The following is a 24,951-nucleotide window of genomic DNA, read 5'->3' as shown; positions in this document are numbered from 1 at the left end:
TGCGGTCAGCTGCTTTATCCGTGTAGGTAATGCCTGGTGATCAGACCTGCGACTCTGGCTAAGGTCTGACCTGTTCTGATGTGTGTATGTTGTGTTGGAACATTGATGCCAGTTCTGAAGATGTGTGGTTGGTCAGATCTACCTTCAAGTTTCTTTTAGCTGGTTTGATAGGTTGCCTATTCCTTGGGCAAATGTTACTACTTTCAGACTCTACAATATAGGATCTTGGTACTGTAACAAAAGCTGAATGATTCCGGGTTCCCAGATTTGTCTTATATTGAACATAGACGTTCTGCTCCACATATAGAAGTGGCGTTTATGCTGCTTGCCATACGTTTTTTGATCTCTCCTTGTAATGCTATTCTTGTCTGTTCATCGCCAAGTTGCTGCTTAGATATTAATGTTGTCCGTATTTGTCAGCCATTGAGCAATTCTGCTGGAAATGTTTGTAGCTAATAACTGATGTCTGAAGTCTTGATTAGAAGATCAAATAATTGCGATATAAATGGCACGTCCTTCCAGCCTTGCAAATTAAGGAGTGTGGGAATTTGTTCCATATCTTTAAGCACATGGGAATTTAGAGATGGTGCCTTTGTACATGTATTTAGGAAATACCCACAATGCATCACCACAAATTTTCTGTGGAAAGTTGAATCTGAAACATTCAGATGCCAAATCGGAATTGAATGAATTGAGCAGCTAAAGGCAGTCCTCAAAACAATTGTGAACGATAATTTTCATGGTACCATTTCCAATTGTTGCAACAAAATTTTCCTTTCTTCCACAATTTTGCCATATTCAAAAACATGCTACTCTGATTATTTTGAACGGCATAAAAATGAGTTAGAATCTCGGCAGGTTTTACTATGATTCTAGCAACATGTGAGAGACCACTATAGAATGAACACTTGTAATTTTTTTTACCAAAACGAGGTACTTTTTAATGTCTAAAATCAGATGTGGATTGCCTAATATTCTTAATTTTCGAGGAAGCAGCTTCTTTGTATTCACCAGGAAGAACTTTATTAATTTTAAAAGATTTTGTTCCTTTACTAAAGGGGCTTGATATTTGCGTTGAATGTGCTGCATTTCGGAACATTTTTCACTTGTATTTCCTTTGCCACTTGACCTTGACATTGCAACAGACTTGGTATTCTGCTGGGATGCTTGGTCATCGTTTCTGTACTTGATATTTTTTTTTTTCTTTTCGTTGTAACGACTTATTTTACAGCTAAGTTTAGGGGTCACTAACCCAAAATCTGATTCTAATCCTATCGGTATTGGCCCTTTTGAATTTACATGGCATGTTGCACCAACAAATTAATTGCAGAATCTTACTCTTAGCTGATGGATTTCTTGATAAATTGTTCTGCCAAAGCAATTAACCATATTGCTGTGTGGTACTCCATAGTTTTTATACATTTGCTTGGGCAAAAGGTTGCTCATAGCACCTGTTTTGACCTTAACATTAACGTAAATCTACATTTGTCTGTTGGCAATTTTTAAAAACTTTTCATAGGCCTTTCATAGTTGAAACCCAGTTTTTTAAACCAGTATAATTACTTCTATTTTGTGTTGCCATATGGATTGTTTTTTTTTTTTTTTTTTTTTTTTCGTTGTGCCACTGTGATTCATTCTTTTACTGGTTTTGCCGCTTCAAGATGGGAGTGGCAAACAATAGCAAAATGTCTTTTTGCTGCATATCCTGCTGGACACTCCCTTCGAGGATGTCCTGTCACAGTATGCCTAATAGATTGACTATAAGGCTGTTTTCCGTTTGGTCATATTCACTGTTTTGCTATTTGGCGAAGCCGTTTGAAGAGCGAGCATGCTGATTTGTTTGCATTGCAGCAGATTGTCTTGTTACACAAAAATTTGACCATGAGTTGGCATATTCTATGTGTTCAATGTACATTTCAGTTCTGTCTTCATCTTGAAAAACAAAGTCACTGATTTCCAGTCTCTTGAGATTGGTTCATAAGCATGAACTCTTTCACTTAGCAAGTCAACTTTTTGATTGACATCGGTAAATTTGAACGCTTTTCACTTCCTGTCGCATCTTAGGCTCAGATCTTACCGCTACACTTTCTTTCACTTTGACGCCTTTGCGTTATGGGTTCGAACCTGCCTGCTTGCCTACTAACACTTTTTTTTTTTTTTTTTTTTTTTTTGCTCCAAACATCCGGCAATCTCGTTAGTTTACTCTAAAATGTGGATATTTATTTCATACAGTGTTGGTCAAAATGATAAAAATTACTTTAAATTGGCATTCTGAAAATATAGAAATAGACCCAGAAACTTTGAAAGTGTAAAAAAAAAAGAAAAAAAAAAAATTCTTTAATGTACCTTAAATTTTATTCATAAGAATCTAAAAAGCATTTCGTGCCTAGATATGAGACCATGATTGTAAAACGCTGTTAATAATTCAAATGTAAACAAATCGGTCAGTTGTATCGAAGATTTTTTAAGGGAGGTAATTCATGACTAGTTATCATTTGTATAAATTTTATGGTGAAAGTAAAAAATTTGACTTTAGCAAGACAGAATTGTGGAGCTTGGAAAACCTGGTCTTTCACACCAGCGTTGCAGAGTCGAAGTCTGAATTTTTTTTTATCCAACTCAAACTTGTCCAATTTTTTTTTTTTTTTGTTATCGTTTCCTGTTTGGTTTTACCAGCTTCACAATTCAGCAGTTTTGTATGGTTTTTGCTTTTATTTTTGGAGATATATCATTTTGTACTGTACGGCAATGCTTCTACTTAGATATTTCGGTTCATCGGATTCCTGCAGATCCTGTCTGGACAGCTATTTTTGTTGACGTCACACAGGATCAAGGAAAATTCTGCATTGGCATGTAATCACTGGATTACATCAGATAACTTCCGATTACAATTTGGATTGTTATCAAGTTCCTGAATTAAATGGAACTTGGCAGTTGGATTAGTCTGGGATTGATCCGAAATTATAATCTTATCCCCCCCCCCCCACAAAATGGCCTAAATCAAAAGCTACCCATGCTGTTATAGTCCTTCATAGCTTTTCCTATTTCTTTTGATTCTCTTTCCATAAAGGCAATATTATCTTTTAGAAAAACTTAAAACTTTTCTTTAAAAAAACAACTTCTGTATGTCTTTAAACCCCCCCCTCTTCCGATGAAGCGTTTGCTTTCAAAATACCATTGCTTAAAGGGTTCCCTATCCCTAAATATTGTACTCCCTTTTGAACTGATAGCATAAAGTTACATTGAGTTTTATCCCTTATTCTATAAAGCTGGTTGTGTGCATGTGAGTATTTTTATCATACGAAGTGAATGTTAAACGGAAAAAAAAAAATATATATATATATATATACACATGAAAAGTATTAAGATGCTTGCTAAATAGGTGTGGGAGGCTGGTATATGGATCTGCAGAATAGATTTCCACATAGGGGTCAAGGAGTTGAGAGTTAAGATATGAATAGGAGTCGGTCGGCATCCTAGGAGTCTTGACTTTTACTATCCGACTCCACAACCCGTTTCACATGGAGCAATCACAAGTGAACTAAATTGGTTTCATCCGTATAGATCCTTACAATTTTTATATAATTTGTAAGCTCTACGCATGCATTTAGCACTTTTGGGAAAAAAATGTTTTTAATTTGATGTACTTTACTCTTCTTATTCAACAAGAATACTCCTTCAAGGATGGGTAGAAGCAATCAATAGTTAGTTTTAAAGGAGAGTAGAAAGACCTTGAGATTACGTTCAGCAGCCTAGTAACTCTTGCTTCCCTTATGTTGTCCTTTAGTCCTCACATTTCATGAGCGAGTTTTTAGTTCCTTACATTGAGTGGCTTCATGCCTTGTCTGTAGTGATTTCCATAAAATACAAAATAAGTGCATTTCCTTTTGATCCATTTCTATCCAGCTGAAAGTATACAAGCTGCCCCCCCCCAAAAAAAACTGACGACTTTTCAGCATTGCCGAAGACAGAATATTAATACATTTTAAAGTTTAACAATTTTTAAGATTTTACATGTCTTTTCTGATGTAACTGAAATACATTTTCTCATCTCCAAGTGTATCTATTCTTTTCTAGTCAAAAGAAATTAGAGCCGCCTTTCATAGAAGTGTTATGGCTCTGGCTTGGCCACAATAAAAAAAACAAAAAAAAAACAACGTTGTAAGACATAATGTGTATTAGACAAAGAAAGGGTTACAGAATGGAAAGTGTTTTGTGTTCCACCGAGCATGCAAGATTAACTCTGAAACCTGAGATTAAGAGTTCCGGTATATATGGACAGTTGTGGAGTCCATTCGGAGGCCCCCACCCCACCCCAAGCTGATTTCTCCAGGTGTGAAACATTTTTTTTTTTTTTTTTTTTTTTTGGGGGGGGGGGGGTTACTGTTTTGAGAGATTCTAGTGTAAAATCGTAATTTAGAATCTTTCCCCACTTGAATAGCCGGTTTGCCGTGAATGTGAGAAGTCCCGTTTTAATTTTTTTTTTCTTTTTTTTTTTATCCAAAAATGGAAATCGAAGGTCGGTTTTTAGAAGTCTTCCATACAGAAAACGGAACTTTGAAACTGAAAAATGATGCCTAGTTCTTTTCAAGCTGAGAATAATTTTTCTCTGCTGGAAGTAGGGTCCGTGATGCGAAAGCGATTGGCCGTTTTGAGACCTCCAGCATCTTATGCAATATGCATGCGCTAATGCCATACTGGCTAGCGGGTTAAAATGAAGTTCAGTATTGTAAGATTCGATCCACTGTCTAACGGAAATTAATGACTATGAATAATTAATTTTGACTTATGTGTTTATGTAGGTTTCCTTTTACGGCGTCTCCGGTTATAGTTTAGTGCATTTAGCTTTTGTTCTGATTTTTCCTGCCGTGAGAGCTTTTATGTCCCATTTTATTACAAGCAGGCTTGAACCCATACCGTGAAAGACGAAAAGAACTGCAAAAATGCTTTGTCTTTGAAGTGACAAATGTTTAAATTAAGGCTAGTCAATCGAAAAGAGAGGATGACTTTCGAAAATATCGGCGAAGAAAGCGACCCCCCCCCCTCCCTGTAGAAAAGTGCCCAGTTGAAGGAATTGTTTTTAGTCAAATTTTTTTTTTTTTTTTTTTTGTCAGCTTCAAAACGCTACCGATCTCGTGAAAATCTGTCGCCTGTCAAAACTTTTAGGTATATATACAAACATTATTGCAAATAAGACATTTTCTTAAGTATGGTCAATCCTTCTGTTTACCACCACATCTGCTGGGTGCTTTTGGTTTTTCAGATTTTAGGGGTAACTTGGTATCGTCAGCAATTTTTTTTTTTTCTTGGTTAATTTTTATATTTGCGATGCCGCTTTGATATTTCTCGCATCTTTTATTTCCACTTTTGACAATCCTCGGTCAATTTTTGCGGTGTCAAGTTAGGTTCATTTTCTAACTTCGTTAGAACTCTGCACCTGATTTCCGCATCTTTTCCTGATGTTAAACGTTGTGTAAAAACAATGCATTTAAAATTGTCTGCTATTAATTCCAACAACTTGAAGTCATCGCAATGTTTAACTACCGCTGCGTACGTGGCAGTCATTGTCTTTGGTCACATTTAAACATTTCCATCTCTTATGGAAAGGAGACCTTCTGAAAAAGGATAGTTCTGTTATCGTTCAATGAAACTAAATTTGCTAACTCCGGTTTTCCGTGGCAAGATGAAGTCCAATAATTTGTCGTTCAGTTGTTTCAAGCTTACGTAGTAACAACTGGGTCTTCTGGTTAGATCAATTACCGCAGTCAATATTAAAAAAGAATTCATATCTCCTGAAATAAGCTGCGAATAATTTTTCATCTTCTTCGTACTGGAAATTATCTATTGTAGACCATATCGTATTTTGGAAAAAGCTGAATCATTTTCCGCGTGCGCGTTACTCAACATTTGTTGGTAGTTCCTTTGTTATTGGTGCTTGGACGATTATTTTTGATGTTCCATTTATTTGCTCGGACCATTGTTTCTGTAATTCGACTTGCTGTTCCGCTATCTTTTTGTGGTGGTGTACCATCATTTCCTGTTCTTCCCATTTCTTCAAAGTCTGTATCTCGTCTGCCAGGAAGGAATTTTGTAGTCCCCCTCCCCCTTCTTTTTGCAAATACCAGGTGGGAAATAATTATTTCCACATTATTTGAAACAGTTGGGAAAATTTGTTAGACGTCCTAAAATTGTTTAGTGTATTTTCTTTCTTTGGACAAAAACAGCTATTCAAAAAATATTAACCTTGTGTTTTAATTATACTGTTCAACCGACACCATGCTCTCAGAGGTTCAAAAATAGTTTTTATTTTTTCCTTTAGCGTAAAAGTCAGAGCGTGTCTTAAGACAAAAGGTTACAGAATGTTTTGCGTTCCACCAAGCATGGGAGGTTAACTCTAACTAGAACCCTATCAGGGATCATCAAAAAGCTCCAATGGACGGTGGTGGAGTCCATTCATAGGGTGGTTCCCGCACAATAGAAAGGTGTCACTTTTTTTGTTACCTCCTGTTATCCATAACCCGGGGCAATGCCATTTACTCTGCTTGTTCAGCCTAAGCTACAAATCGGATAAATGAAATGTGAATATGGGCTGAAAACTTTTGAACAAGAATACATTGAACTTGAAGATTTCGAGTTCCGCTAATACGATTCTTCCTACTTGCACTTATTTACCTCCCCCATCTCTGAACAAATTCTGCTATTACTGAAATCTTGCTCTGCTAAATGTGTTAATCATTGTGGTAAGTGACCAACTCCTGTCATGACAAGCCTTTTGACGTAAGATAAAAATACATTTTCAGACTTTTTCCGTAATGAAAAAGAATATTCGTAAAGTGAGTAATGTTTTTTTTCTGAAGCGGAGACAAATGCCTCCATTGGTTAAAATTTTTCCTCCTTTTCTACTGTTTATCAAGAGGACGACAGCTGGCAGAAACTTAAATATTTAAATCTCAAATTATTACAGGTCAAAAAAAAAAAAAATGGATTTATAATGCTTCTAATGACAATGAAAAAAATATGGATTAGAATAAAATTCAATATTAAAGTAATAACATAATCTATAAATGTCATAATACTAGCACACGGTTGCATGGTCATAAAATATGCTCTGATATAATCATGACAGAGCTAATATATCTATATACTAGCTCTGTCCTTCATTAAGCACTCTTTGATCACATGAGTTTCATTGAATTTACATTGAGGAAACCAATCGATACAACCACTATATGCATATAATCTAATTATGCAGATTTTATGTTAGAGCTAATAGTCTATTACATATTTTAAAACTTTAAAAAAAGTGACTTTAGTTTCATAAGCTAGAATCTGAATCAAAACCCAAGTTCTCCATGTTTATTCATTACTGTTTTACTGCAATCTATATGCATACAAAAACTAATAACGTTAAAGATATTGTTTGTTTATACGTGCATAGAAATAACATGTTTAGCTGACTTGTGCCTGCTAAGTTCCAATATTTTTCAGTTTTGACCCTTTTAATGTTTTCAATTTTGTGCTGGCTTTTCATTGGTACTGACCAAATATTTGCCCCACACATCCAAATCTCCTATATATGAAGTCTGTAGACCAAAAATTAACTCGAGTTTGGTAGATCATTTCGCACACACAGACAAGGTTACTAATAGACATCCAGCATGTTTTCAGACAAGTATTATGGATGTTCTTGCTTAATGAATTTTTTTTTTCTGAATTGTTTATATTTCTCAATTGAATCTGCAAGAAAGTTCCATAGTCGTCTTGGTCTATCTGTTTTTCTTTTTTTTCTTTTTTTTGCAAGTACTTTCGACTGAGTTTCAACAGTCATCTTCGGACAGTTTTGATTGTTTAGAATCTGGATGCTTTTACATGCTTTAGTTAAAATTATATTTAAATTTCTGAACAAGTGAAATGCCTTGTGAGTGTTAAAAAAAGTTTAAGAACGTGGCTTAAAATGTACAATGGTATCAAATTTTTATAATTTATAACTTTACATTCCAACATATAGTTACGTGTGTATACATGCATATATATATGATGGATGATTGCGTACCTAGGCACATCAAAATGTTACTATTTTCAAAATTTGCATATTTTTGGTTTAATTTTTATATGTAGTGCTCCCAGTATTTTTAATCTTAACGTTTGAATCCATATGGATGATTTTTTTTCGACTAGAACCTTTCTGAAATAGTAATGTGGGCAGCCATGTTTTAGGTGTTGAAATTGAGCTTGTCGGAAAGGGTCAATCGTCTAGACAATGTATTAGTTGTGTCTAATGTAGCTATTGGTGTTAGAGATGCATTCTCCCAAGTGGTATTGGAATTGGTAAACTACATTGGTTTCATCGACTGATTTTGTTGTCCGGGAAGTTTTTGATTATAAGACTAGCAGTTAATTTCTTATAGTAGATAAATCGGATCTTATTATTGATTGGGGATATACATTGATGCATTATATTAGTACCTTTTCATCTAATTTAAAGTTGTGGTGTAACTGATTGCATTAGAATATATTCGTCGGGTGGGGATTGTTAACGTGGTTATTATTATTATTAGTTTGGTCTAGGTTTCTAATTGTTTAATTTTTCTAATAAATTGGAATTGGTTATTAAGACTTGTTTGATATTTAATTCGTTGTAGAATTTTTTTTTTTTTTTTTTTTTTTTTTTTCTTTCAATTTGGCTCGATTAATAAGATTTATAATTGTGGTCTTGTATCAGTAGAGGCATTCACTTTGAAGTTTAAGATACAGGAATTGGTTGCAAGTCTTATACCTAGAAGTAGTGAATCTTTGGAGTCTGAGAACGTAAAGAAATGGAATACTATTTGAATTTAATTCAAACGTGAAAGGTAGTACGGAGTTTGATCCTTTAGTTTCTCTATTTCATATTGTCAGCAAGAATAAAAATATCGACGTACTTAACGTAAATACTTTTTTTTTTTTTTTTATAATAGTATCAAATATTTTATTCTCCAAGTTGGACATAAAAGTTACTAAAGGTGGGTCCCAATACAGACCCACCCCCATTGCTACCCCGTCAATTTGGATGTAAATGTTGCCTTTATGATCATAAAAAAGGACCTCGGTTGTACATTGGCAATATGTACAATATGTAGTAATGATTGTAGGGTTGATTGAGGGAGAGATGGATTATTATATATAGTCCAATATCAAGTTTCGTGAACTGGGACGTTTGCTTTCTATGTCTAGTGAGGCAGTGATTTTAACACTTGTTTGGAGAATTTGTACAAGTTCTTTGGTAGATTTTACACTATTTGCTTTGTAGGTAAGGAGATCTTTGATTGTTTTGGTTAATTTATAATAGGAGTTACTTGTGAAATAATAGGGTGGAGGGGAGGGTTTTTTTTTTTTTTTTTTTTTTTTTTTTTTTTTTTTTTTTTAACGATATAGATATCCGGGTTTATATCACCTATTTTTAATTGTCTATAATAGCATTGCTTGCAGTTATGAGTTTATTGGCTTGAGATTTTAATTGATTTATAGGGCTTCTATTCAGTTTTTTAAATTTTGTGCGGTCATCTAAAGTGGGTTCTAGTTATTGAAAATAATCAAATTTAAGTATTACATATGTTAGCTTTGTCACCTTTTCTAAGGATAATGTTTGGATAATTTTTAAGTTCATTAGCTGCTTTTTTTCAGATTAGTTATTGTATTAAATTTTTTTTTTTCATCAAACCTGTTAGATTTGGCTTCGAGTATCTCTTGGGTGCATAGTGTTTTTTTTTTTTTTTTTTTTTTTTTTTTTTTTTTTTTTTTTTTTTTTTTTTTTTTTTTTTTTTTTTTTTTTTTTTTTTTTTAAGTTTTAATGTAATATTTTCATATAGAAGTTCTATTTCAGCTCCTAAGTTGGTGATTGTATGTGTTAAAGATGTGACAATTAGGCTCTAGGTTAAGAAATTCAATTTGGTGTCCGGTAAGTTCCTGGTTTGAGAGATTGATGTAGTTTTCTTTTGAGGAAGTAAAATAACGCCTTTATATAGTTTATTTTGGATGGATGTTCTATGCACTATTTCAAAGTTATAAATTTCAGATAGATGGCGTCGGATTTCCTTGTCTTGATCAGTATAAATTCTATACCATCTTGTAAATTACACCTTGAAAACATTGTACATTATTTAAGCACGTTCTTAACATTAAAACTTTTACATGAGACGCTTCTCTAGTTCAAGTAAATTTAAATTTTAACTGAAGCATATAAAAGCATTCAGATTTTAAACGAACAATCGAAACTACCTGAAGACAACTGTTGAAACTCCGTCAAAAGTACAAGAAAAAAACAAAAACAACCAAAAGAGAAAAAAAAAAACAAACAGCTGGACCAAGACATGAAACTTTCTTGCACAAATTCAACCAAGAAATTAGAACAATTTGAAAAATTCCTAAAAAAAAAAAAAGCAAGAACACGCCGTGTTATTCATTCGCGCACACACACACATATATATATATTAGTAAAAATGTTAATTAATAAAAATTGAAAGTGCTCAATACTGTTGTAGAGCAAATATGCGTTTTATTTTTTATTACCGTATCTTTCTGTTAAGTTACATTATTGTTTCAGCTACCCGGCCGTTTTTTGGCCGTCTGTAGCTTCCTCAGACTTTTACAGAAATGTTTATGATGGGATGAAAGAGTGAATGATGTCAGGGGAGGGGTGCAAGAAGAGCGAGGGGTGGGAAAGAGGAAGGGAGCAAGGGGGAAAGGTGGGAGGGGATGCTTGGTATGTCAGTAATGTTCTAGCTTTGGAGTTTAAGGACCTTGTGGGGAGGGTCTGGGAAGTTCATTTCTGGTGTGGCTGAGGGCATATGGATACATGGAGGGGGAAGGGGGATATGGGGGGGGTTACTTTAGAATTCGAATCTTAATGTTAAAGTTTTTGGTGTCTCGTTGGTGAGATTTCTTGATAATTATGTCTTTACCTGTTGGGTGTTCGCTTAGGTTCGGAGGCGGGGGGGGGGGGCTATGATTCGGGTTTATTTATTTGGTTTTTATTTGTTTGGAGAGGGTTAATCTTTCTCGAATTCTATTGGTAATCCTAATCAGTCTTTGTAACAATGATTGGAAATATAATTCATTGGCTATACATGCAACTTATTTGTGAAGGAGTTCCCATTAATAATCATTTTTTAAGTCTATATATCGCGTCCGGAAAATTAAATTTTAAAGCCACACTGCAACAATTTTTGTATATTGCCTGATCATGGGCTTTTTAAAATTGCTACTTTTAATACATCCAGTAGTGATCGGGATTTTTCAGAATTGTCTGAGTATGACTGTAATACAGAATTCCTCTCCATTCCACCAAGTACAACTACCTTAAAGTGAATCTTTTTGGATGGCTAAGGATGCCTCCTCTTGAGTATCTCACATTAATAAATGATGCAATTTTCATTGTTTTTAAATTGTAAAACAATTTACTTTTAAAATGGGAGCTTTTTCCTCTTTTATAAAGCAAATCACCTGGAATTGCAATCTAAAATCATATTGCATCCAAACATTTTTTGACAAAATGCATAATGGAGGATTTTGAGTTTTTCTTCAAATTCTGATGTGATTTGGTACTTATAGAGGGTGATCTACTGGCAACTTTATCATTATGGCTAAAGTCTTCAGCTCCAAACTTTGCAGACCACTTCCATACGCTTCTATACACTGCACATTTCTTGATTTGTGTTTATGAAAATAGAAAAGCAGCATCAAATGCTTAAAACGTTAATTTTAGTTTTAAAATTGCTCTAAAATGAAGACAAATGAATCTCTTTTCTAAAGAGATAGCTTGATGTATGCTGTAACCAGAAATGTAAGTATACTCCCGTTGCCAATAATTCAACGTGTTTTAATGTGGCAAAATTTTCCAGCAACCTGATAAGACCATAGTTTTTAGCCCTTCCTTCCCCCATTTTGCTTTTCTATTCCCCGGAGGCAACCAGAAATTATAATTGCTGCATTTAGTTTTTACACAATTAGAAATTACTAAATATTTTTCTATAATACTTGGAACTGGTTTTGAATCTCTCTGCAAAGTTTTCTTTAACTCTTTGTCTTCATTTGAATTTGTTTATCATAAATTCTGTCTTTCAGTGGGTGTGGTGGAGATGATCCTGTTGGTAGTGGTTGCTGACCAAAAAATGTGGCTGCAGGTCAAATGCTGACAGGTAGGAGCTGCTGCCTGTGCAGTTGCTGCTCTCCCTTCCATTGCATTGACTAGCATGCCTGCAAACGTGCATGCTATATTGCATGAAGACAAATGCTGTTCATCAAGAGTATTCTTTTGTTTCATTAAAATCTCCCAAGTTGGTAAAAAAAAATAAATTCTAAGTGAAATGAAATGGCTAAAAGGACTCTTATTTGTCAATAGTTACAACCCTTACATAGTAAATGTGTCACAAAAATATTTAAAAATATAGAGCCAGGCGAGTTTTAACCATCTTAAAGCCTATCGTCAGAAAGGGATGGGGGCAAAACTTTGAATCTTGCATGTGTGTGGTGTTTTTGTTCTTTTTAAATGGAATAGTTTATTCTCCAGTTGTCCAGTGTAATTCGGAGAGTATAACTTGAATATACTAAGCCGACACCCAAAATATATAGCATGCTATAGGTTAGTGTGTATATAAAATTAAAAAGTTGACTTAAACTTGGATGTTTTTAAAGCTATTTTTAGTGCATTCAATAATAACAATCCAAGAATGGGTAAAATTCCTGGAACAAGTTCCGTACCATTGTTCTCTTTACGAAGATTAAAATCAATATAATGCTCGTGTCTAATTATTCTAATTGTGATCAAATTTGATTATAGAAAATGTCTGTTTTAACCTAAGGAATTGAAATTCATGAAATTTTACTTAATTGGTGTCTAATAATTACACTTAAAATTAAATATTAATCTGGAATACTTGAATTTCTGGCCATAAGCCCCCCCCCCCTCCCAAGCTCTTAAAATGCCCCAAACGAAGCTAAAATTTACAGGAATATTCATTGATGTCTAATGCATGTTAAATTGCACAAATTTGAAGGTTGAATTTTCACAAAGAACTTTAACCCACTTTTTGCTTTCTTTGAATAAAAGTAAATATAGCCTACATTACCCACCTACACCTAGCAGCTGTGTTCCAAATGATTACTAGGTTTAGTAAATTCTGTGTGTGTGGTACTAGCAGGGCTACCCAGCATTGCCTAGGCCATATAAAAACAATGAAGTTGGGTTTGAATACACCTGCCATATGCCTCTTTATCCCGGGCAATTCCGAACAAAACATTGTTACTCTTCTCGGGCAACGTGACTTTAACATACTTACTCTATCCAAAATACAACCTCCAATAATGTCATAGTTTCTTGTGTAAAATTGTATAACAAAACAATGAAATTTTATTGTAAATACCCTTTAAAAAAATAAATTTAAGTGGTTACGATATTTAAAAATCCCAGGTAATTCCGAGTAGATGATCTTAAATAAAATAGTATAACAAAACATTGTTACCTCCCCAGGAAACTCGACCTTTTAACATTACTTGCTCTAGCAAAGATACGACCTTCAATAACACCGTATAGATATTCTTGTATAAAATTGTATAACAAAACACAATGGCATTTTATTGTAAATACACTTAAAAAATTTTAAGGGATTACGATATTTAGAAATCCTGGACAATTCAAGGTAGATTATCTGTTATAAAATAGTATAACAAAACATTAATACTACTTTTCTCTGGCAACGCAGCCTTTTAACAAACTTGCTGTTCTAAAGATATGACTTCCACTAACGCCACAAATCTTCTTGTATAAAATTGTATAACAAGACACAATGACATTTTATTGTAAATATACTCAAGTTTTAAATGGTTACGATTTTTAAAAATTACCTGCTATTTGCTTAACTCAATTTAAAAAAGAAAAACAAAGAAAAAAAAAAGTGGCCTGTTTTCAAACCAACCGGAAGTATTAGCTTAAAGGGAATTAACTCCGTTTAATGAGACTTCTGTTTTTAATCCTAACTCTTTTCAGATATTAATCATTGAAAATAAACTAAAAGATGTCTAAATAGTACTATTAAAACGATTCTGTTACAGCAAAGAAAAACAGTTAATTATGGAAATAGATTTTCTTTAATGTAATATGCAAATGAGGTCACTCATTCAGTACAGATTTCGTTTGAAAAATACTATATATAGAAATGATGCATAAAATTGAATGTAATTTCCTTTAATAGAAATAGCCTATAACGGATTTATATATTTCTTTGAATCGGAAAGTTGTACACACAGATCTTCTTTGCAAGAAATAGCCTAACGGATTTTTATTTCTTTGACCATGGGGAGTTGTAAACCTACACACACAGGTGTGTGTGATATATAGATATATCGATCTGGAGCAGGAATTTAATCTCGGTGCAAGATTTTCTACCTCTAAATATTTCAATGCAATTTTTTTAATATTAATATAGTGCATTTTGAAAGAATTTATCCTCCACTCTATAATAAACACTGTATTTCTTTGTATAACTGAAAAAAAAAAAATCTATATTACCATCCAAATGTTTGTTATACGTTTGCAATTGTCCTATGCAATAGTATTGCTAACAATAATTAGAATGGTTTAATAAAAAAATGGATAACTTGCTGAAAGCCTTGCTCACTAGAAGTCTTACCAGAAGTCAAAAGCAAGACTTCTAGTAAGAATTCAACTCTGAGGTAATTTTATGTATATTCGTGCAAACACTCGCAAAGTATAATTTTTTAAATTTTGACGTATTTTACTGCTGATTAAAAGAATGACGCTGAATATTTCTGTATAGAAAATACACCATGTTTTTATCATGGTGAGTATAATTCAGCGTTGAGAATGCATGGGAGTTGGTGAACGTTGATCTTGAATTTGTTTGCTAATTTTTTTGTCAATCTCGAGCTGGTTAAAATAGCAGTGCACATAAAAAAATTGAAATTAATATCTCTATGGCATACATAGATTGATCTAAGAATCTTTAAGTTTTTAATCTTCATAAAAAATAAGTTTTGTGCCTCCCCTGTTTGGATATTGTCCTTCTAGAGGCAATTATGTGTGAACACCTTTAAAAACTTTGCAGAAAATAAATTATTTTAGAGTGTGATTAATGTAAAATTATCCATTTCTAGTCCATTCTAGCATTTTAGAGCAGTTATTTTCTAAATAGCTTATCAACACTACTTGTCAAATTGTTTACTTTCATTGAAAAGTGTTTGAAATTATGTGGGGAGAGCCTATTTTAAAACTGATAGTATCAAAAGAAATAACATAGAGTTATCATTTGTATACATAAAAATAGACATTAACTCCTTACTTAGTATTACAAATATTTAAAATGTTTGAAACCAATGACAAAAAATGGACCAGTTTATTTCATACCCCAACAAGTGAGATTTGTTTTTCTAATAGCTTTCAAAATTTAATGATGAAATTTCTCATAGGATTGGTATCAAACTTTTAAGTACCATCGAGCTAAAACAATCTGATGCAAAATAGCAGTTTCATAACCTTAACATTTTTATCATTACTCTCCTAAAAACTTAAATATATCAGGTTATTTCTAAAAGCATGTGAAAGGATATTTGTTTCTGGGGTACTTTGAGGACTTGGTGTTTTGTTTTTTAAAATATAGCTATTTTAAAGAACTACCTAAAATCTTGAAATATCTAAAATGTTATGGTCTGTTGTTTTACTAGTTAATCACATATTTGAACAACCATGCTGACAACTGCCATGCTAATTTGGACATGAATTTGTAATGACGAACGGTATGTTTGATAATTTTTATATAGACCGTTTGTCTAGTTTATGTGCAAAATTCTAGTCTCTATTAATGTTAAATAGTTAACACAAATATGTAGTAAAAGTAAAATTATTTTGGACTATTAAAAGAATATCTAACGATGGCTTATGGTTGAAACCTCATGTAAATCTGATGTCAAATCTAATTGTTTCTAGATCTATTTAGAAGGAAATCTAAATTTCAGTTCATAGCACACGACAGAAGATCTTGAGGTTTTAGTTTCACAAAATGAACTTTATGCATGCATATAAGTTTTTGAGTTAATGCTAAACGTTTAGTTTAATATTTATCAATGGTGTAAATTTTTAATTTAATTAAGTTTTTTTTTAATTTGGTGTTGCCCAAGTCATTTTGCTTTGATTTTTGTTTTGCTAAGTGCTCTCCTATTTTTTTCTTCTCCATTTCTTGTGAGAAAATCTTATTTGTAAAAAAGAATCCAGTTTTTTTTTTTTTTTTTAAATTTTATTTTTTTTATTGAAAAAATGTTTGGAAGACAATTTCTAAAAGCCGTTCAACACATGCCAGCATGCAAAATGTTCGTGATTTTCTTTTCCACCATTTCCTCTGCATCTTAATCTCTAAACCCAACCATTTCTCATCTCCACTTTTCCTCTCAATCAAATGTATTCAATGTGCAAACAAACCAGCAAGCAAGATTAAGTTTTAGTATTCAAAACTTCCAGAAGTCTTGACAATTGGTGACCCAAAGAGTGATGGGTAGTCCAGACAAAACATAAACGACCCCCTCCCTCACTCTAGTTCACTGCGTTATAATTTTGTAACATCACCCACTGACCTCATGAATGTTAATTCCTCCTCCTCCCCCCCCCCTTTTTTGTCTTAAATCTCAAATGTTCATCAAATAGTTCCCCATTATATAATATTTAGCGGGGGTGCCCGGCGTTGCCCAGGTGTTTGTAGGTGTAAAAAGTGGTGGCTGGCTCGAACCCTTGACGCAAAGATGAAAAAGTGAAAGAAAACCTGACATCTTACCGCTACACCATGATGCGACAGAAATGTAACTCATTCAAATGAGTTGGTAATTAAATCTAGGCCAGTTTAGCTTTTAGCTTTCTGCTGTATTTGTTTCCCCACGATGTCCAAATGAATAGCAATTGTCTGATATGAAGGGTTTCCCCCACATCGATCAAACCTAATTGCTTTCAAGACTTCCCGGCCAGAAAGGCCAGGGGGATGCATTCACTTCGATCAGTTTCATTTTATATGAAAAAGACAAACACTGGAAACTAGGGTTTTTTTTTTTTTTTTTTTTTTTTTTTTTTTTTTTTTTTTTTTTTTTTTTTTTTTTTTTTTTTTAACTTTATCAAATAAGATAGACGATGTCTGTTTGCAAATTGGAGATATTACGATCTAAATGTAACCCATGCGAGAAACTACAAAAGCCTTTCATGGACATTTTTGCCTTTTATGATAGACTAGCAGGGATGCCTGGCATTGCCCGGGTGTTTGTAGGTGTTTAGAGGGAGGGAAGTGGTAGTAGGCAGGTAGTACTTGAAAGAGGAAAAATGTGAAAGAGTTGGTAATTAACTGGATAGAGGATATTGGCACAAGACGAAATAAAAAATAAAATTAAAAAAAATTGAGAGGTGGGATCTAACTTGAAAACGTACAGTAATTAGTCATCCTTGCTAACTATTACACCAAAGAGGACAGTGAATTTATTGAGTTGGAAATTAAGAATTATAGGAGTTAGTGCAGAAATGAAAATGGCTTTTAAACCTGGCCAGGGGCCAGTTAAGCTTTCTGTTTTCTATTGTATTTGTTTCCCCATGAGGTCGTTTATAATGTGGAGGGGGGGGGTCAGCTCCCACCAAAAAGTGGGAACTCTGGAAGTGTCCAAATGAATAGCAATTATCTGATATGAAGGGTTGTCCCCACATTGATCAAAGCAAATTGCCTTCTAGACGTCCCGGCCACGAAGGCTGAGTAGCTTTATACGAAAGACTAACAAACACGTGAAAGGACTGAATAGAGGGATTTTATAAAAGCCAATCAAAATAAATGTAGACAATATGCATTCACAAATCGTACATATAATTTAGGGAGTATATAAAAAGTTCTCAAATAGTAACCCTTTTGAGAACCGCCCCCTCCCCCCTCCTGAAAAAGAAAAGCCTTTCTTGGACATACAAAAAATGTGCGCTCAACTTCTGCGTTTTTATGAACTACTTTTTTTTTTAATAAACATTGTCAATGATTATCTTGGCTAAATAATATGGGTGAAAATGGTGCATGTAGGTGTAATTATAAACCAATCAAAAACAAGCTATTCCTGTATGCAGGCTCTGTCCATCTGTTTCTCATATTTAAATTTTGAGATGGCATTTTCATCAGTAATTATAAAAATTGAATGCAGCTTTAGAAATATCAGTTGGTTTTTCCTATAAAAAGGAAAAAAGTTGTCAAATTAAAAATCTGATTCAAATAGCATTTAAGCCGACTAGTTAAATTTTGCATCTAACTGGCCATTCATTATTGCCTCATGTTATTGACTATGTACTCTGCTACAATTTATTTTAAAATTGATCTTAGATATTTTAGACTGATTAACAAAATCTGAACTCGTATCTTTGAAGAATACAGTTATTACAAAAGAATTTTTTGTATAAGTTTAAAAAAAAATCTAGAGAAATTTAGAAATGCATAACAATCTCATAGTCATATCATTTTATAGCATAAACATTGCAAACAAATTAGTTCAGTACTGTTGTTGGGGCCAAGAATTAGACTACTGCAACTCCCATGTAGAAAATGGGACCACCTGTAGGACATGAGTGATAACCAGTGTTTTGAGATAGGATTCTGATGACTGAGCAGTCCATAGCTTGATTGCATAAATGGTTGTGTGACTTGCAGCACTCTACTTTGGCCTTTACTTTAGCTAGATGTAAGATCAGTTCTAGCACTTATTCTATCACTTGTCCGGCTTGTTTACAATATTTAGATTAATTAACTTCTGTTATCAAAGTTGTCCTCGACGGACGTACATCCAAACAATATGACATAAATGCGGGAGTGCCTCAGGGGTCTATCCTTGGACCTCTATTGTTCCTGATATTCATAAACGACCTCCCTGATAATATTGTTTCGGAGATGGGTATATTTGCCGATGACACCACTCTCTATAACAGATATGAGGGGAAAACAAATGAACACATATCCAAGAAAATGGCAGAAACACTAGAGGATGACCTCCAATCCGTAGTGGAATGGGGACAAAAATGGTTGGTCTCATTCAATGCTGCTAAGACTAAGCTTGTTTCCTTCAATAACTACAAGAAACCTTCTCTACCACCAATAGCAATGGCCAAGAACTCATTGCCTGAAAGTACTTCTTTTAAACTCCTCGGCCTAACGTTTACAGGGAATATGAACTGGAATAGATACATTGAGAGCATTGCCAAGGCTGCTGCAAGGAAGGTTGGCTCCCTCTACCGTGCTAGAAAACTACTTACGCCTGCCAGTATCCTATACCTCTATAAGGCAACCATTCGCCCATGTATGGAGTACTGTTGTCACATCTGGGCTGGTGCATCTGCTGCTTGTCTCTCGCTCCTGGACAGGGTTCAAAAAAGAGTCGCAAACCTGATAGGTCCTGAACTGTCATCTGGGCTTCAACCTCTGTCCCATCGACGAGATGTTGCATCCCTCTGCCTGTTCTACAAATACTTTAATGGTGAATGCTCTGACGAACTGCAAACACTTGTACCTCCCCGACGTAACTACCCCCGACAAACCCGACAAGCTACTAAGTCTCATCCCTTTACAGTGGAGATCCCTAGGTGCAAGAAAGCCTTTTACTCCAATAGTTTCTTCCCCAGAACTGCGGGTCTTTGGAACTCCCTTCCGGGATTCTGCTTTCCCAACTGCAATGATATGCAGAAGTTCAAGTGTAATGTTAACAAACATCTTTCTACTCTTCTCCCTTCATAATGACCCCGCTAATTAATTCCCTAATAGTAGCCCCCTGCTTCAAAGTGGCACTGTGCCTTGTTTGGGGTGAAAATTGAATAAAAAAAAAAAAAAAAAAAAAAAAAATTTCAGTTTACTAATAAGTGCTAGAAAATACTGTTAAATGATCACATGACTGTGCACCCCTGACATTTCTCTGGATAGAGAAATCAAAACATTGGTGCTTGTGATCACAATCAGGTTGAATTCACCATTCCTGTAAGCCTGTCTTGCCAAAGAGATTGGGCAATTCTAATGGGTTTTTGTCAAAGTGGACTTTGATGAATATGAAACCGTGGTGAATAATATAAACAAAACTTATGGCTCCTAATAGAACCACTAAAATAGAGCATAGATATGCAAGCTCTAAGCATGAAGTGAAAGATTCCTCTTGTAAGCTCCTCAGCTAATGTCATTTTGACAAACCTAATTTCATGTCGAAAGACTGAATACTGGAAATCTCCTTGTGCAAATAGAAGATGCAAATTTTCTAATGAAAATATTCCGCAATAAACTCATACCTGCATCCCTATCTAAATACTTTCAGATGCCAATAGCTTTTGTGTTCTAGAGGAAATAAAGGAAGAGTTAAAATCAGTGACTAATATAAAAACGAATCTCCATAAAAAATATAAATTACTTTTTGATGTGTGGTGTGAAATGCTACTGAAGGCCAAATAAGTTGCTCTTCTGTCATTAAACACTTAAGAAAAATTAGTACAAATTGGTTTGTAGAATTCCATAGAGAAAAAGAATGAAGAAAAATAATAGCAGTGCACTGTGTTCAGTAGTTTTGACAGTGAGTTCTGGAGTAGAATTTTTTTTTTTTTTATAACCCTTTCATCTAAAGTTAAGATTTGTAGATGGGGGCAAACAGATAATATTGACTATTAAATGTACTCTGTCTTTCATGGAAGCAATGACATGATCAAGTGGTATCCCCCATAACCCCTGAGGTTAAAACCAAATCAGACATTTTGTATGAAGGGTGCTACAAGTGAGACTAGCCAAGATTTCTCAAAACAGAATTTGAGGAAACAAAATAGAAATGGAGGGAAAAGGAAGATCATTGTGCTGCTTAATCAACTTGTCTGCACCTAAAATACACTAGTAAAATCTAAGGTTACTTAAATAATTCTGGATCCACTAGAAAAATAATTCGAAAAGATTCAGGTAAAAAATCTTCAGGTAAAGACTACAAATCTGAGGGAAAGAAATTGCTTCAAAAACAAAGTAAATCTGACACAAAGCCAGTTTGGAACTCTGGAAATGAATACGGCAAACCAAAAATTCTGGAAAGCAAACTAATCAAACTATAAAAACAAAAGTAACACCATATTGAACTAAAACAATTTACAAGCTGACCAAAAATGGCCTGACACTCTTAGCCATTAGCTAGGAACAAAGTGCATGTTTCAATGCTACCTTCATCTTTTTGTCCTGTCAATGGAGAAATCCTACCTTGACAAAATTTTAATTTATCCCAATCAAGTGCTTTATTTTTTTATTTTTATTTTTTTTTACAATCACCACTTGGCGCTGTAAATATTTAAAGTCTGTTAATATTCCGTTTTGCTGATGTGTTTATGGAGTGATGCATGAAAGTGAAACCTAGCCAGTAAGGGTTGAGGACTCATGGAAATAAATAAGAATCCTGCTAGTTGTAAAGACAGGCTTAGATATAACCTTAAAGGAAAATTAAATCTGGATAGTGCAGAAGTTTTTGTTGGTTTTGGATCCCATTAAAAAAAAAGGGTAAGTTGGTGGGTTAGTATATTTCGAGGTAGCAGGGTCGGTTGACAGATCTACGAAAATGTGAGAGGAGGTAATAAGGATGGATTTGAGATATGAAGACTGACCTGACCAGGGACAGGTTTAGATTTGAAATAAATTACTAAAAGCTGTCCAACACATGCTGACATGTAAAACACTTAAAACCGAAGATCATGATGGTGGAATGTACCTTTTCTATTTATTTGCTGGTATTAGTGTTAACATTCCATTGTGTTTTTGATGGTAAAATATACAACTTTCAAGTGCATCATTTAGAACTTGGAAATGTTTATGCTATTTTCAACTGAATCTTTCTACCACAAGGGTAGATTGTTCTCATTTGCTCAACCATGATTAGATAGAAGAGTTAGTTGTTATTGTCTATAGTAATTGAACCTTTGGCCTTTACATTATAATCACTAAGAACTGGTTACTAATCAACATCTTGTAACTGTGCTATGGAATCATTCGTATGAATGTGAACAATTTTTAAACCATATATAGACATGTATTATGTGTAAAATTGTATGCTCTATTCTAGTTTACAAAGATGTACATGAAAGTTGGAGGTTACATTGGATAAAATGTAAAATAACTAAGATTAGAATAGTCTGAATCATCCAAATTATCAATCCTCATCTTAAATTTTGAAACAAGTAAATGTTAAGCTATTTTTAAATTAAAATTTTATTTCAATCTGAAAGTTTGGTCAAATGGTTTGTCTTGATTACCGACTTCCAAGGAAACATTAACACATTGGTATTAACGTGTTAATATAGCAATACTCATGAAAAAATTGAAATGGCTTAAAATATTTCAATATTGGTATGCATAGTTTGAGCTAGGAAAGAATATTTTTAATTTTTTAAGATTAAGGAAGTCACGACTATTTTTGTGCTTCACATATTTGGATATTTTCCCCCTCATTAAGATATATGCGTTTTGTCACATTTTTTACACTATTTTTTCAGTAAAAATGCTATTTTTGTTAAAACAAGATTAAGCAATCAAATTTACCATATAAGTGTATTTTTGTGCTAGGAATTAGAATATGCTACTGAAAACCTCCAGAAATTAATGGTTTCCAAATAATCTGCAGTAAATGTATATAAATATGCTACAATTCCTTAAAAATGCCATGTATCCATTAAAAGAAAAGTTAGAACTCAAAGCGGAATTGTAATGCATTTTATGTACAAATAACTAAAATCGAAATCTGGGACTGTTTTAAAATATTTCTTTGGTATTATTGTTGATTGATACCTTCTATTAACCTGCCACTCCATCTGACCACCTCTCCAAAATGTGTAGGCAATTACGCGTGAACACCTTAAAAAATGATTCCCCATTTCTAGCGTTTTAGGGCAGTGAACCATTTTTTTTTTTTTTTTTTTCTATAGATAAATTGTGTGCCTTTTTTCTAAAGATAATTGTGTGGTTTTAAAAGGGTCTTTATGCAGTTATGAGAGGGTGGGGAGGTTAATAAAGCTAAGGAAAATTGAACACCCTGAAGACTTGATAAAAAAAATTTTTTAGAATTTAGAGTGAGGGTTGATTTTTTAATAAATTTAATATAGAATAATTCACCATTTCCAGACCATTCTAGAGTTTTAAGACAGTTGACCAATTTAAAAAATTTTAATTTTTTTTTAATTTTATTTTTTAAAATTTTTATTTAAACACTTATGTAGCTTACCAAGGAACTTTTTGGTGAGGAGCTTGCCACTTGGACTTAGCATTATTGTTAGGCTAAAGGTCTTAGGCAGAGGGGGCTTGCCACTCTAACATAGGGTTAGAGGTAGGATTAAGTTTTTTTTTTGGGGGGGGGCGTTTGACACCCATATTTCCGGTTAGTGATTCATAATTATTGGCTTTTGAAAATGTTATGCCTTAGATTTTGGACATCAAATTACTTTTAAGTATGTAAACTTACGTAAATGGGGGGGGGGGTGAAATTTAACAAGAATTACGACAGACAAGAATAAATTTCATTTAAAGCAAGTGACGTCACTAACAAAAAACGTGACGCTTGGAAAACTTAAGTAATTTTTGCCCACTTATTTAAATATAAAAACGTTTTGCTAAAGCTAACAAATCGTTCATAAATTTGGATAAATTTGTTTTTTAGTTTCAATTACATTTCTTGTCGAAGTACACATTATTTCGTTAACCTTTCCAGTTCAAGACGTTTTTTTTTTTTTTTTTTTTTTTTTTAATTTCTATCTGGACTTCGGACCAAAATCAGTGTAGTATTCTGATGCTACACTTCACCTTTTCTGTCCTCGGTCAGTGAAGGAGAAATCTTTCATGACTGAGACAATTTTTTTTTTTTCAATCTATCCAGATTGACACTTTTTGGGAAACTGGATTTTCCTCACATTAAAAACTGACTTTATGTCTAATTGTCTTCGTGGGGAGACAAGTAAATAGATACTTAACTAAAAACTGAGAATCTCCTACAAATATTTAAATACTGATTTTTGCATTTTTTAAAAATTTATTTTTTATTGGGTAGATTAGTGTCCATTCGATTATAATCCGCTGAAAAAAAATTGTAAAAAAGACCAAAAAAAATATTGGGAGTGGGGGGAGGTACTGCTCACAAAAATCCTTTCACGTTTTCGTTTTTCAATTTTAAAACAAAACCATTTAATTCACTGTTAAAAACTCATGTAATAGATAAAAGTGCACACATGTTACATATTTACAAAGCTTATTTTCTTGTTTTCAATTAAACTTTTAAAATTTGACCAAAAATTACGCCGGACTGGTTGGGATTGCTTTAATTATATATCCTGATAACCGAATAGCTTTAAATTACATTCTGATGAGCTCCAACTAAATATGTAAGAACATTTTTATTCATTTTTTTTTTTTTTTTTTTTTTTTTTTTTTTTAAATTGGTTCTGGAATAAAAAAAAAAAAAAAAAAGTTTTACAATAATACTATCACTGATAGTATTGCTGCTTCTACAGATCGTCTTTAGATACTTTTTTTAAAAATAGAATTTTAAATTGATCAGTACCACAGGAGAAAGCAAGTTAAAAGTTTATTTTTAACGGATAACTATAGTAAGATTGATTTATTTAATAGTGGGTGCCCAAGGAAATGTTTCCAATTTTCCGTAATCATGTTTTTGTTTTTTATAGAGTTGTCAAAAGAACTTCGGATACCCAAATCTATTAAAAGTGATCTCTTCAACTTAATTTCCAAATTACATGACTAAATTCTTAAGGAAAACGTGGTACAGCCATTTACAAATCAGGGGGGTCATTACAAAATCTTCTCGAAACTCTGTTTTATAACATTTTATTACTTTATGTATTTTAAGAATTTTAAGCAAATGTACATTATTAATTCATTTGAAAGAATTCATTTTCGA

At 33.4% G+C, this 24,951-nt stretch overlaps 2 protein-coding genes across 4 annotated transcripts in view; one reads left to right on the top strand and one right to left on the bottom strand.

Annotated features, from left to right (window-relative positions):
• LOC145266906 (hexokinase-4-like) overlaps nt 1-24,951 on the top strand; it is a 274,629-nt gene that overhangs the window by 64,310 nt on the left and 185,368 nt on the right. The window contains exon 2 of one of the 3 annotated variants that reach the window (XM_080122693.1): nt 12,103-12,176. The exons of the other annotated variants lie outside the window; for them this stretch is intronic. The gene's annotated coding sequence lies outside the window, so the exon portion shown is untranslated. The remainder of the gene's footprint in view (nt 1-12,102; nt 12,177-24,951) is intronic. 3 annotated transcript variants of the gene reach the window in all.
• LOC145266905 (uncharacterized) overlaps nt 1-24,951 on the bottom strand; it is a 234,888-nt gene that overhangs the window by 186,402 nt on the left and 23,535 nt on the right. The window lies entirely within an intron of this gene.

This window comes from Euprymna scolopes, chromosome 42, assembly GCF_053919585.1.
Source record: "Euprymna scolopes isolate OS-2025 chromosome 42, ASM5391958v1, whole genome shotgun sequence".
Classification (NCBI taxonomy): Eukaryota; Metazoa; Mollusca; class Cephalopoda; order Sepiida; family Sepiolidae; genus Euprymna; species Euprymna scolopes.
Note: the sequence above shows the minus strand (reverse complement) of the source record. Positions and strands in the feature narration are given on the sequence as shown.